This window comes from Panthera leo, chromosome D1 (assembly GCF_018350215.1).
Source record: "Panthera leo isolate Ple1 chromosome D1, P.leo_Ple1_pat1.1, whole genome shotgun sequence".
Taxonomy (NCBI): Eukaryota; Metazoa; Chordata; class Mammalia; order Carnivora; family Felidae; genus Panthera; species Panthera leo.
The window spans coordinates 75,815,907-75,828,507 of record NC_056688.1 but is presented as its reverse complement, the minus strand read 5'-3'; the positions used below and the strand labels follow the sequence as shown (position 1 = coordinate 75,828,507).

Below are 12,601 nucleotides of genomic sequence, written 5' to 3'. Positions count from 1 at the left end.
TCAACATCACTCATCATCAGGGAAATACAAATCAAAACCACAATGAAATACCACCTTACACCTGTCAGAATGGCTAACATTAACAACTCAGGCAACAAAAGATTTTGGCAATGATTCACAGAAAGAGAATCTTTTCTGCATTGTTGGTGGGAATGCAAGCTGGTGTAGCCACTCTGGAAAACAGTATGGAGGTTCCTCAAAAAACTAAAAACAGAACTACCCTATGACCCAGCAATTGCACTACTAGGCATTTATCCATGGGATACAGGTGTGCTGTTTCAAAGGGACACATGCACCCCCATGTTTATAGCAGTACTATCAACAATAGCCAAAGTCTGGAAAGAGCCCAAATGTCCATCAATGGATGAATGGATAAAGAAAATGTGGTGTGTATACACACACACACACACACACACACACACACACACACACAATGGAGTATTACTCAGCAATCAAAAGGAATAAAATCTTGCCATTTGCAACTACGTGGATGGAACTGGAGGGTATTATGTTAAGTGAAATTAATCAGTCAGAGAAAGACAAAAATCATATGACTTCACTCATATGAGGACTTTAAGAGACAAAACAGATGAACATAAGGGAAGGGAAATAAAAAATATATAAAAACGGGGGGGGGACAAAACAGAAGAAACTCATAAATATGGAGAACAAACTGAGGATTACTGGAGGGGTTGTGAGAGGGGGGATGGGCTAAATGGGTAAGGGGCACTAAGGAATCTACTCCTGAAATCATTGTTACACTATATGCTAATTTGGATGTAAATTTTAAAAAATAAAAAATAAAATTAAAAAAAAAAAACAACCTTCCAGTTGTCAACCCCAGGATCCATGCTCTTCCTTTTTATCTGAGCATGTTGCTGCCTGATTAGAAGACTACATTTCCCAACATCCTCTGCAGCTAGCTGTGGGTCACATGACTAAATTGGGCCAGTAAGATTTAGTTAGAAGTGTCCCATGCCTTTCTTTAATCTTTCCTATTTCCTGGAACAAAGGCATGATGGCTAGAACTCAACAAACTCCTTGGCCCCTGAGGAAGACTGAACAGAGAGCTGGAGGAGCCTAAATCCTGAGACAGTGGGTCTCCCGTGCCAGCCCTGCAAAGACCACCTCTGAATAACCTTATGAATAATTAAAAATAATCCACCTCTTTAAGCTAATTTTATTTTGAGTTTTCTGCCAGCTGTGGCCAAACCCATGTAAGATAATGAATGTTAAAATGTTTGGCACATTGTAGGCCCTCAATAATTGTAGTTGCTTGTCCTCTCTTTCCATCAAGTTCATTCTTCTTACAAAAGCCAGAGAGCCTTTCTTGAATTCAAATATTAAACAACAATGTCCACAGATATGCCCATGTTATCCCCATTTAAAAGTCATTGGTAGGGTCATGATGAAGGTCAGACGAAATAATTCTGTAAGAGTACTTTGTATATTGTAAAACTCCATCTAAACAGGAGGCATCAAGACATCTTCTCAGTATGGCTGTACCTCCTCTGACCAGCCCTGTTCCTTCTCTCTTCTCCTGCCCATTCCAACCTCCCCTTCCAGGCATCTCATTTTCTAGCTATATCAAATCGAACACAAGTTTCGACTCTTTCTACTTATGGCAGAGAAGAATAAGCATAAGCCCCAGGAATATCTGGGGAGAAAGCCTGAAGCAGACTTATAGAAAAGCCCAGAATTTCTTGGAAGCATTAGAGTTGATTTCAAAAAATTAATTTGACTTTTCATTCTCCTTTACTATATACTTGTGTTTACATTAATAAAACCAAACTATTTAAATCACTCACCCTTGAGTAGACTGTGGTTTTGAGAATTCCTCACATACAGAACTGGGAAGGAAGGCCACATTTGTCATATCTGTGTTTTTTGTGTTGTTTGTTTTTCTGCCAGAAATGTCTTTCCTTGACTTTCTCTCTCCTACCCTCCTCTGTAAACATGTTCTTGATTCCTTCAAGCAGACTGAGTCACTCTCTGGCATGTTGTACATCCCTCCACTATACTACTTAAGGGTAGTATTATATCTAAACTAGTTTGGGGGTGGGGTGTTGGGAGTGTCTCTCTCATTAGTCTATAACACCCTCAGGGAAATGACTGCAATTTTGTACCACCATCACCACTACAACCACCATACCCCCATACCTAGTATGGCCTAGCACTGTGCCTAGTCCATAATAGATGCTTGTTCAAGATTAGATGGAGTGAACAAACTAATGAATGTTCAAATAAGTCAAAAGGAGAGGCATCTTTGTGGACCTTAAACCTCCAATTTCATACCCATGCACTATCTAGTTTGGCTTAGGTCAATGCCGGCTGTGACTTCCTCCATGTATATAGCTTAGTACACTTCTAAAATGGACCCTGAACTCTTCTGCATGTACAATGGAAAGATAAAGGCAACCACCTCCAACTCAAGTCAGCCTAGCCAGGAAAATCCACTGCCAATGTCCCAGTGGTGTCCGAAATGTCAATACTATGAAGGTTGACGCTAAGCTCCACACCCCCCCACATTATCAAATGCCCGTTTGCTTCATGTTTTGTCTGGTCTGTCAGCACCATTTACTGCTGAGCAGGTCCCTTATCTTTATTGATCACTTAATTTATCTTTTCTTAACTTCCCTTGCACCGTCTGGTGCCGTGTGTCCGTCTGTTGAGGCTGTCATGACTGGTTTGCTCTTGAAATAATAGGGGCAGCAGGTGGTGTGACTAAGTCGACCCTTCGCAGAATGGGGGACCATTCCCAGTCCCTGTCTCAACCTGCCAGTGTGTCTACACCCTCCCAGCTGTTCCACATTAAAGCAGTCAACTGTGACTTTACAGTCCGAGTTTTACACAACTGTTTTACAAACCGGGAAGAAGGTCTTTTGTCACAAATCCTTTGTCAAGCAGTAGAATGGGGGGAGAGAAAGCCAGTTCTGAGACTTGGTGCATTTTAATGACTATGCAGATAGATGCATACTCCTTTGCTTTGGTAAAAGGGGTGTGAGTTGGGGGTGGGAGGCTGGCTGGGAGGAGAAAGCAAATGGACTCCTTGCTCTTGGGACACTTTAGTAAGAGGAGCAACTGTTCTTTCAACACTAGTTTCAGCTTCAAACACTCTACTTCATGAAAACCTTAGTTCCTCTTGTAAAGTGAGAATAAGGGCAATCAGTAGAGCCCTATGTCCCAGGGTCAGTACTCTGGGGGCAAGTGTTGTGCAATTGAGAAAACAGCAAGAAAATGATGCCTTTGGGACTCGACAGCCAAGTGCCTTTATGACTTGGGACTTGTAATCACATGTGAGAAGCAAAGAGACAAAATGAAAAGAGTACAGAGTTTTGAGTCATACAGATCCCAGCTCCAAAGTTCAGTGACTCTGACATATCTCACTGTTGACAATATGGTATCTTCAAATTCCTATTTCTTTTTTTTTTTTAACATTTATTTATTTTTGAGACAGAGAGAGAAAGAGAGCATGAACAGGGGAGGGTTAGAGGAAGAGGGAGGCACAGAATCTGAAACAGGCTCCAGGCTCTGAGCTGTCAGCACAGAGCCCGACGCGGGGCCCGAACTCACGGATCGCGAGATCATGACCTGAGCCGAAGTCGGACGCTCAACCGAATGAGCCACCCAGGCACCCCAAATTCCTATTTCTTAATACAGAAATCTTTGTTATGATATTCATATCTATTAACCAGAAGTTGATTAATCAAAACCTTTAAATAATGAAAATCCACATCTCTCTTTCTTTCTTTTCACACACACACACACACACACACACACACACACCTTCACTTTGACTATAAGCTAAAAGGCAAGGGAAAGATAATTTAAACTTACTATTGTGAAAAGAATACATTAGGCTAAGAGTCAAGAACTCTCACTCTCTTTGTTAACACTAACAAGCTGGTTGAGTTTATGCATAGCACTTAAGCACTGTGAGTTTAGTTAGGAAACAATTAAATATAATTGATTTTTAAGGTGGGCAAATCAGGGAAGTGGATGTAATAGGAGAGTAACAAGGCGAGTGGGATCATTGTCTCTCTCCTTATTTATATAGGTTTGTGGAGACAGAATTTCTACTTTCTTTTGGATATCAGAATGACAGTTAGTCCTTCCTCCTAATGGCTACTCCCTAAGGTGGGAGAGGGCTAGAGTCTGATTCCTTACAGCTATTTCTCTCTACTGGGGGTGTGTGAGGCATTAAAGTTGCTGTTTCCACAAGGCCTGTCTCTTTCTCTTTCTGGTTGGCTGGCCCACAGGTTACAGGTGCAGTAGTCTCCTTCCAGCCCTCACCACTTAATCCATGTGGTGAGCAAACCTGGGTTAGAACCCAGGTTCTATTATCTAAAGCAGAGATACTCAAATGTGACCTGCTGACCAAAATGATTATGACCAATCAATGATAAGTAATGCAGACATTGTCATTAAGCATTTAGAAATTGTCAATTCAACCTAGACTGGGTAAAATAAAAAGCATGAAACAAGTTCATTTTTCACATTGATGTCGCCAAGAGAAAAACAGATAGCACTAAATGTTTATATTGGAAAACAAGTAAGTCTTTTAATCAATAATCTAAGATTCCATTTATGAAATTAAAAAAAAAAAAGAAATCAAATTAAAATCAAAGCAAGCAAAGGGAAGGACATAATAAAAGCAGAAATCAATAAAATATGAAAAATAGAGAAAAATCAATGAAGCTAAAAGTTATTCTTTGAAAAGATCAATACAATTGATAAACTTCTAGCCATGCTGATCACGAAAAAAAAAAAAAGAGGGAAGACACAAATTACCAACATTAGCAATGAAAGAGAGGATGTCAATATAAGCCCTACAGAAACTAAAATTATAATAAGATAATATTGTAAACATCTTTATACCAATGAATTGATAGCTTAGGAAAAATGGACAAATTCCTTGAAAGATACAAACTACTTCAGGCCTAGATGGGTTCACTGGTGAACATTTAAGGAAGAAATATGCCAACTTTGTACAAATGTGTACATAAAATAGAAGAAAACATTTCCCAAGTCATTTTATGAAGCCAGCATCATCCTAATAGCAAACACAGAGGAAGACATTATAGGAAGAGAATCTTATGAATCCTAACACAGAAATCCTTAATAAAATTTTGTCAAATTGAATCTATCAACATATAAAAGATTATATAACACAATCAAATTGAGGTTGTCCCCAAAATATTTGGGGACATTCAAATATTTAGGTTCATTCAATATTTGAAAGTTAACCAATCATGTCAATGAACTAAAACCAAAATGCTCTGCCCTCACATCAATAGATGCAAAAAAAAAAAAATATTGACAAAATCCAACATCCATTCATGATAACATTTTCAGCAAGCTAGAAATGGAAAGGCACTGCCTCAACCTTATAAAGGCCATCTATGAAAACCTATAGCTAATGTTATGCTTAGTGGTAAGAAACTGAAATGCTTTTCTCTTTAAAATCAAAGAAGCAAGGAAGTTTACTCTTACTACCCTTATTCATCATTATACTGGAGATTGTAACTAATGCAAAGATGCAAGAAAAAGAAATAAAATAATTGTAAAGGAAGAAATAAAACTATTTGCAGACAACATGATCATTTAAGTAGAAAATCCCACATAATATACTTTTTTTTAATGGTACTAGAATAGGTGAGTTTGGCAAGGCTGCAGTCTGCAAGTCAATATACAAAAATCAATTATTTCTATCTACTAGCAATGAAAAATCAGAAATTAAATTTTTAAATGCTATTTGCAATAGCATCAAAAAAATGAAATAAATATAACCAAATATGTGCAAGATTTATGTGCTGAAAACTTCAAAACACTGATGAAAGAAATTGAATACCTACATAAACAGATATACTACATTCATGGATTGCAAGACCCAATACTGGGAAGATGTCAACTTTCCTCAAATTGATCTATATATCTGAATCAATCTCAATCAAAATTCCAGTAGGATATTTTGCAGAAATTACAAGTCAAAAGCTTATTCTAAAATTAATACAGAAAATCTAGTACCTAAAATAGCCAAAACAACTTTGAAAAAATAGAACATCAACTGATTTCAAGGAACCTTCGTGCACTATTGGCAGAAATATAAATTAGTACAGCCACTATAAAAAAAAAGTATGGAGCTTCCTCGAAAAATTAAAAATAAAAATACCTGGGGTGCCTGGGTGGCTCCACCGGTTGGGCGTCTGACTTCAGCTCAGGTCATGATCTCACGGTCTGTGGGTTCGAGCCCCGCGTCGGGCTCTGTGCTGACGGCTCGGAGCCTGGAGCCTGCTTGGGATTGTGTGCCTCCCTCTCTCTCTGCCCCTCCCCTGCTCATGCTCTGTCTCTCCCTGTCTCAAAAATAAATAAAAACATTAAAAAATTTAAAAAATATATATAAAAATACCGTATGATCCAATAAATCTATTATTGGGTATTTACCCAAAGAAAACGAAAACACTAATTCAAGAAGACAAATGCACCACTATATTTATTGCAGCATTATTTACAATGGCCAAGATATGGAAGCAACCTGTCTATCAGTAGATGAATGAATGGACACCTGGGTGGCTCAGTCAGTTCAGTGTCTGACTCTTGATTTCAGCTGAGGTCATGATCCCAGGGTTGTGGGATCGAGCCCCATGTTGGGCTGCATGCTGAGCATGGAATCTGCTTAAGATGCTCTCTCTCTCTCTCTCTCTCTCTCTCTCTCTCTCTTTCTCTCTCCCCCCTTCTTCCCTCCCTCCCTCTCCTCCTCTCCCCAACTCACACACATACTCTCTCTCTCCTTCTCAAAAAAAAAAAATAAATAAATAAAAAGAATGGATAAGGAAAATACAGCATATATAAACAATGAAATATTACAGTCTTAAAAGGGATGAAATTGTGTCATTTGAGACAACATGAATGGACCTAAAGGGTATTATGCTAAGTGAAATAAGTCAGAATGAGAAAGACAAATACTATATGATTCCATTCATAAGTGCAGTCTAAAACAAACAAATGAATAACCAAACAAAAAGCAGAATCAGACCAATAAATACAGAGAACAATCTGATGGTTGCCAGAGGGAAGGGGGGTGGGAGAATAGGCAAAATGGGTAAAGGGTGAGGGACATACGGCCTTCCACTTATGGAATAAGTAAGTCACAGCAATAAAAAGCATAGCATAAGAAATATAGTCATGATATTATAATAGGGGTGGAATGGGATAGATGGTAGCTACACTTGTGGTGAACACAGCACATTATAAAAACTTGTTACATCACTAAGTGGTACACCTGAAACTAAGGTAACATTGTGCATCAACTATACTTAAAAAAAAAAAAGACTTACTCTAATGCTACACTAATAAAGACAGTGAGATATTCCAGTAGATAAAGACATATAGATCAATAAAACAGAATAGAGGGTCTACAAATATGTCACAGATCTAGTCAACTGATTTTTGACAAAGGTTTCCATATAATTCAATGGACAGAGTGTAATCTTTTGAGGAAATGGTGATGGATAAATGGAACATTTATATGCCAAAAAAATTGAAGTTAAATAAAATCTCAATTTTATTCACCACATATACAAAAGTTAACCAAAAATGGTCAGAGACCTAAATGTAAAGCCCAAAACTATAAAATTCATGGGAAAAAAATCTTTATGATTTTATATTTAAGCAAATATTTCTTAAATTTGAGACACATAAAAAGTCGACAAAATGGACTTAATAAAAAATTTAAATTTCTGTTCTTTCAAAGACATTACTAAGAAAATAAAAAGCAAACCACAAAGAGAAAATATCTGCAAAAAAAATTGATAAAGGGCTTACCTTCAGAATGTCTAAAGAACTCTTTATAACTCAGTAATAAGAAAAAACTGTTAATGTTTATTTATTTTTGAGAGAGAGACAGAGACAGAGCACGAACAGGGGAGGGGCAGAGAGAGAGGGAGACACTGAATCTGAAGCAGGCTCCAGTCTCTGAGCTGTCAGCAAAGAGCCTGACACGGGGCTCGAACCCACGAACCACAAGATCATGACCTGAGCTGAAGTCGGAGGCTTAACTGACTGAGCCACTGAGGTGCCCCAGAAAACAATGTAATTAGCAAAAAATCTGAACATCCACATCACCAAAAGAGAGATTTGGATGGCCAATAAGCACATGTAAACATGCTAACATCTTTAGGGAAACGCAAATTAAAGCTACAATGAGATACCACTTATTAGAATGGCCATAAGGAAAGAAAGCTAGACAACAGGAAGCACAAGTGAGGATGTGAAGCAAATGGAACTCTCATACATTGCTGGTGGATATATACAATAGTACAGTCACTTTGGAAAACAATTTGATATCTTCTAATAAAGTTAAAAATGTACTTACCAAATGACCCAGAAATTCCACTCCTAGCTATTTACCCAAAAGGAATGAAGACACATGTACAAACAAAACCTATAGGTGACTGTTGCTGGCAACTTCATTCATAGTCACTAAAAATTAGAAATAACCCAAATGTTTACCAACTGGTGAATGGATAAACAAAGTTTGTTAAATCCAGCTACTCAACAATGAAAAATACTACTCAACAATGAAAATGAATGAATGACTGATACATGTAATGACACCACGAATCACAAAAGCATTATGCTGAGTCAAAGAAGTCAGAGACCAAAGGCTATGTGCTATATGGTTCCGTTTATATGACTTTTTATTACTTGTTCTGTTATTGTTTCTGGAGATTTTCTCTGTTCCTTTCTTGTCTTTGTCACTTTTGTCTTTCCTTTCCATTCAAAGAATCCCCTTTAATATTAATATGACTTTTGGGGTGCCTGGGTGGCTCAGTTGGTTAAGCGTCCAACTTTGGCTCAGGTCATGATCTCATGGTTCGTGGATTCAAGCCCCGCATCGGGTTCTGTGCTGACAGCTCAGAGCCTGAAGCCTGCTTCAGATTGTGTCTCCCTATCTCTCTGCCCCTCCCCTGCTTGTGCTTTGTCTCTCTCTCTCAAAAATAAAAAAAATGTTAAAAAAATTTTTTTTAATTTATATGACTTTAAAAAAAATACGGAATGCTTCACAAATTTGTGTGTCATCCTTGTTCAGGGGCCAAGCTCATCTTTTCTGTATCATTCCAATTTTAGTATATGTGTTGCCAAAATGAGCACTATATGATATTTTTTAAAAGGCAAAACTATAAGGAACAGGTTCAGAGTTGTCAGGGGCTAGCATGAGGTAACATTTTGGAGATAACCGGATTATTTTATATCTAGAGTGGTTGGTGTTTACGTGACTGCATATATCGCAAAACTCACTGAGTTATACATCTAAAAAGGGTGAATTTTACTCTATGTAAATTATACCTCAACAAACCTGATTCCTTTTTTTAGAGTGTCATGACTGATGCCTCCTATAAAAGAGTTTGAAACAAAACCACTATGAAAACTGAGAACAAACTGAGGGTTGATGGGGGGTGGGAGGGAGGGGAGGGTGGGTGATGGGTATTGAGGAGGGCACCTTTTGGGATGAGCACTGGGTGTTGTATGGAAGCCAATTTGACAATAAACTTCATATATTGAAAAACAAAACAAAACAAAAAAACCCAAAAACAAAAAAAAAAAAAAAAAAAAAGAAAGAAATAAAACCACTATGCGAGATAAGTGTACCTCTTAAGGAACAGGTATGCTCCTGCATTTAAACTCTTCCAGAGAACAGAAAACCATGAAGACTTTCCTAATGTTACAACATGAATATAGTTCAAAACTGATAGCACATCTTAACAGATAGCAATTAAAAAAAATGCCAGGGTAGGATTATAGATATAAATATATCAGATGAAATAACAGCAAACCTATTGGGCATATTTTTTTTTCATTTTTAAAACTTATTTTAAAGATTAAAAAAATTTTTTTAATGTTTATTTTTGAGAGAGAGTGAGAGAGAAAGACAGAGCACAAGTGGGGGAGGGGCAGAGAGAGAGGGAGACACAGAATCTGAAGCAAGCTCCAGGCTCTGAGCTGTTAGCACAGAGCCTGATGAGGTGCTTGAACCCACCAACTGTGAGATCATGACCTCAGTCAAAGTCAGACGTTTAACCAACTGAGCCACCCAGGTGCCCTAAGACTTATTTGAGAGAGAGAGAGAGAGAGAGAGAGAGAGAGAGCGCAAGCTGGGGAGGAGGGAGAGGGGGAGGGAGAGAGAGAGAGAGAGAGAGAGAGAGAGAGAGAGAGAGAGAGAGAATCCCAAGCAGGCTCCATGATCAGTGTGGAGCCTGACACAGGGCTTGATCCCATGACTCTGAGATCATGACCTGAGCCAAAATTAAGAGTGGGATGCTCAACCCACAGAGCCACGCAGGAGTCCCTATTTAAGCAAAATTAAAAAAAAAAATTTTTTTTGATGTTTATTTTATTTTTTGAGAGAGACAGAGACACAGTGTGAGCAAGGGAAGGGCAGAGAGAAAGGAAGACAGAATCTGGAGCAGCCTCCAGGCTCTGAGTGAGCTGTCAGCACAGAGCCTGATGCGGGGCTTGAACTCACAAACTGCAAGATCATGACCTGAGCCAAAGTCGGACGCTTAACCGACTGAGCCACCCAGGTGCCCCTATTTGAGCATATTTTTAAAAGAGTGATGTAACATGGCCAAATAGGGTTTATTGTAAAATTTCAAAAATGTTTCAATGTAAGATTATCTATTAACATTTGTTCCTGACTTAAAACTTCAATAAACAAGTAACAATGTAACCTACTATGCTACTAAAATATGCCATTATGAGAAATTATCTCCAATTATCAGCCAAGATTCTTCTAAATAATAAAACACCAGAAGAAGATATGAAATGAAGAATCAGAAAAGTAGAGAAAGTGCTAATTATTTATAGATTATATGATTATATTGGCCATTTAGAAAATGCAAGAAAATAGATGACAGCACAGAACCTGCTTCGGATCCTCTGTCTCCCTCTCTCTCTGCCCCTCTCCTGCTTGTGTTCTCTCTCTCTCTCCCCCTCTCCCTCTCTGAAAAATAAATAAACACTAAAAAAAAAACGAAAAAAATAATAAAATCTTATCGTTTTCAATGGCATGGTTGGAGCTAGACAGTATAATGATAAGTGAAATATGTCAGAGAAAGACAAATACCACATGATTTCATTCATATGTGTAATTTTAAAAACAAGACAAATGATCAAAGAGAGACAAGCCAAGAAACAGACACTTAACTACACAGAACAGACTGATGGTTACTAGAGGGGAGGCTGGGGGGGGGATGGGTTAAATAGGTGATGGGGACTAAGGAGGGCACCCATCATGATGAGCACTGGGTGGTGTATATAAGTGATGAATTGCTAAATTCTACACCTGAAACTAATATGACACAGTATGTTAACTATACTGGAATTAAAATAAGTAAACTAAAATAACTATAAAACTTTACTGAAGCACATAAATTAAAACTTGAGTAAATGCTGAGACCTAACATGTCCTTCAGTGACAAGACTGATTATTATAAAGATGTAAATTCTTTTCAGACTAATCTATAAATTTAATGAATTTTCAATAAAAATTCCAACTGAATATTTTAAAACCCAAATATAATTTTAAGTACATCCAGAACATTAAGGTCTGAGAAGAGTCTAGAACTTTTTGAAAGGTATCACAGTTTAAAAGGACACAGAGTTTGTCATCCTAGGTATTAGATACTAGAACATATTAGAAAACTAAGTCAAAATGTTAATAGTGATTTTACTCTCATTTTTGTCTAAATTATCTAAATTTTCTAAAGTCAAAAATTTCATTCTAAATTGGTTCTTTAGCACAGATAGTTCTAGAAGTACCATTCTAGAGGCAGGCGTAGAGGCCCATCTGTGTGTGTGTGTGTGTGTGTGTGTGTGTGTGTGTGTGTGTGTGTGTATGTGTGTGTGTGTTCCCTTATAACTGCTTTGGGTCTCTGTCCGTCCTGCAGACCCAATCTTCTCTTCATAAGCAGGTAATAATTTTAGAAATTCCACTGGATCTCGAGTACAAAAGTATTTTCCAATACAGCTCTACTGGCAATCTGTGACTAATTCTCAACTCTTTCTGAAATTGGCAGGGCAGGGGGTATGATTGAACACATCAAACTTTAACACGAAGATCCTTCCAGTTTTAATACCCTAAGATTCTACCAAGGGTTTATTTAAAACAAACAAACAAACAATGCTTGGGTTGTTTGCCAGAGTCAATGCACAGAGAAATCTCCTTACTCTAGTCCTTTTCACCATCGTGGACACTTCCCTTCAACCTCGCCAATGGTTATAGATACCTACCTACTCTTTACCAGGCCCCTGCTCATATAATAGCTCTATAACAGGGACGATGAACAAGGTAAAATCTGTGTCCTCCAAGAATGTATAGCTTATTTTATGATAAGAACTGTTCTTCAAAATGGTGATTTCAAAGCCAGTGAGATCAAAAATGGTCAAAAAACATTCAACTGGGTTTTCTTCCTTAGGTAACAGGCAATTAGATAATAAGCTTGATTTTGATAAACCACTGTTTTATCCTATTGTCTTGTGATTTTGCTTAAAATTTTTCTGTATTTACTTACATCTTTACTTAGAGGTTCTTCAGCCAAAA

General features: G+C 37.7%; 1 non-coding gene across 1 annotated transcript; it reads right to left on the bottom strand.

The window, feature by feature from the left end:
* Positions 1-9,046: 9,046 nt before the first annotated feature.
* Positions 9,047-9,153, bottom strand: LOC122201470. The gene has a single exon (XR_006194182.1). It is a non-coding gene; the product is annotated as a U6 spliceosomal RNA (small nuclear RNA).
* Positions 9,154-12,601: the final 3,448 nt, after the last annotated feature.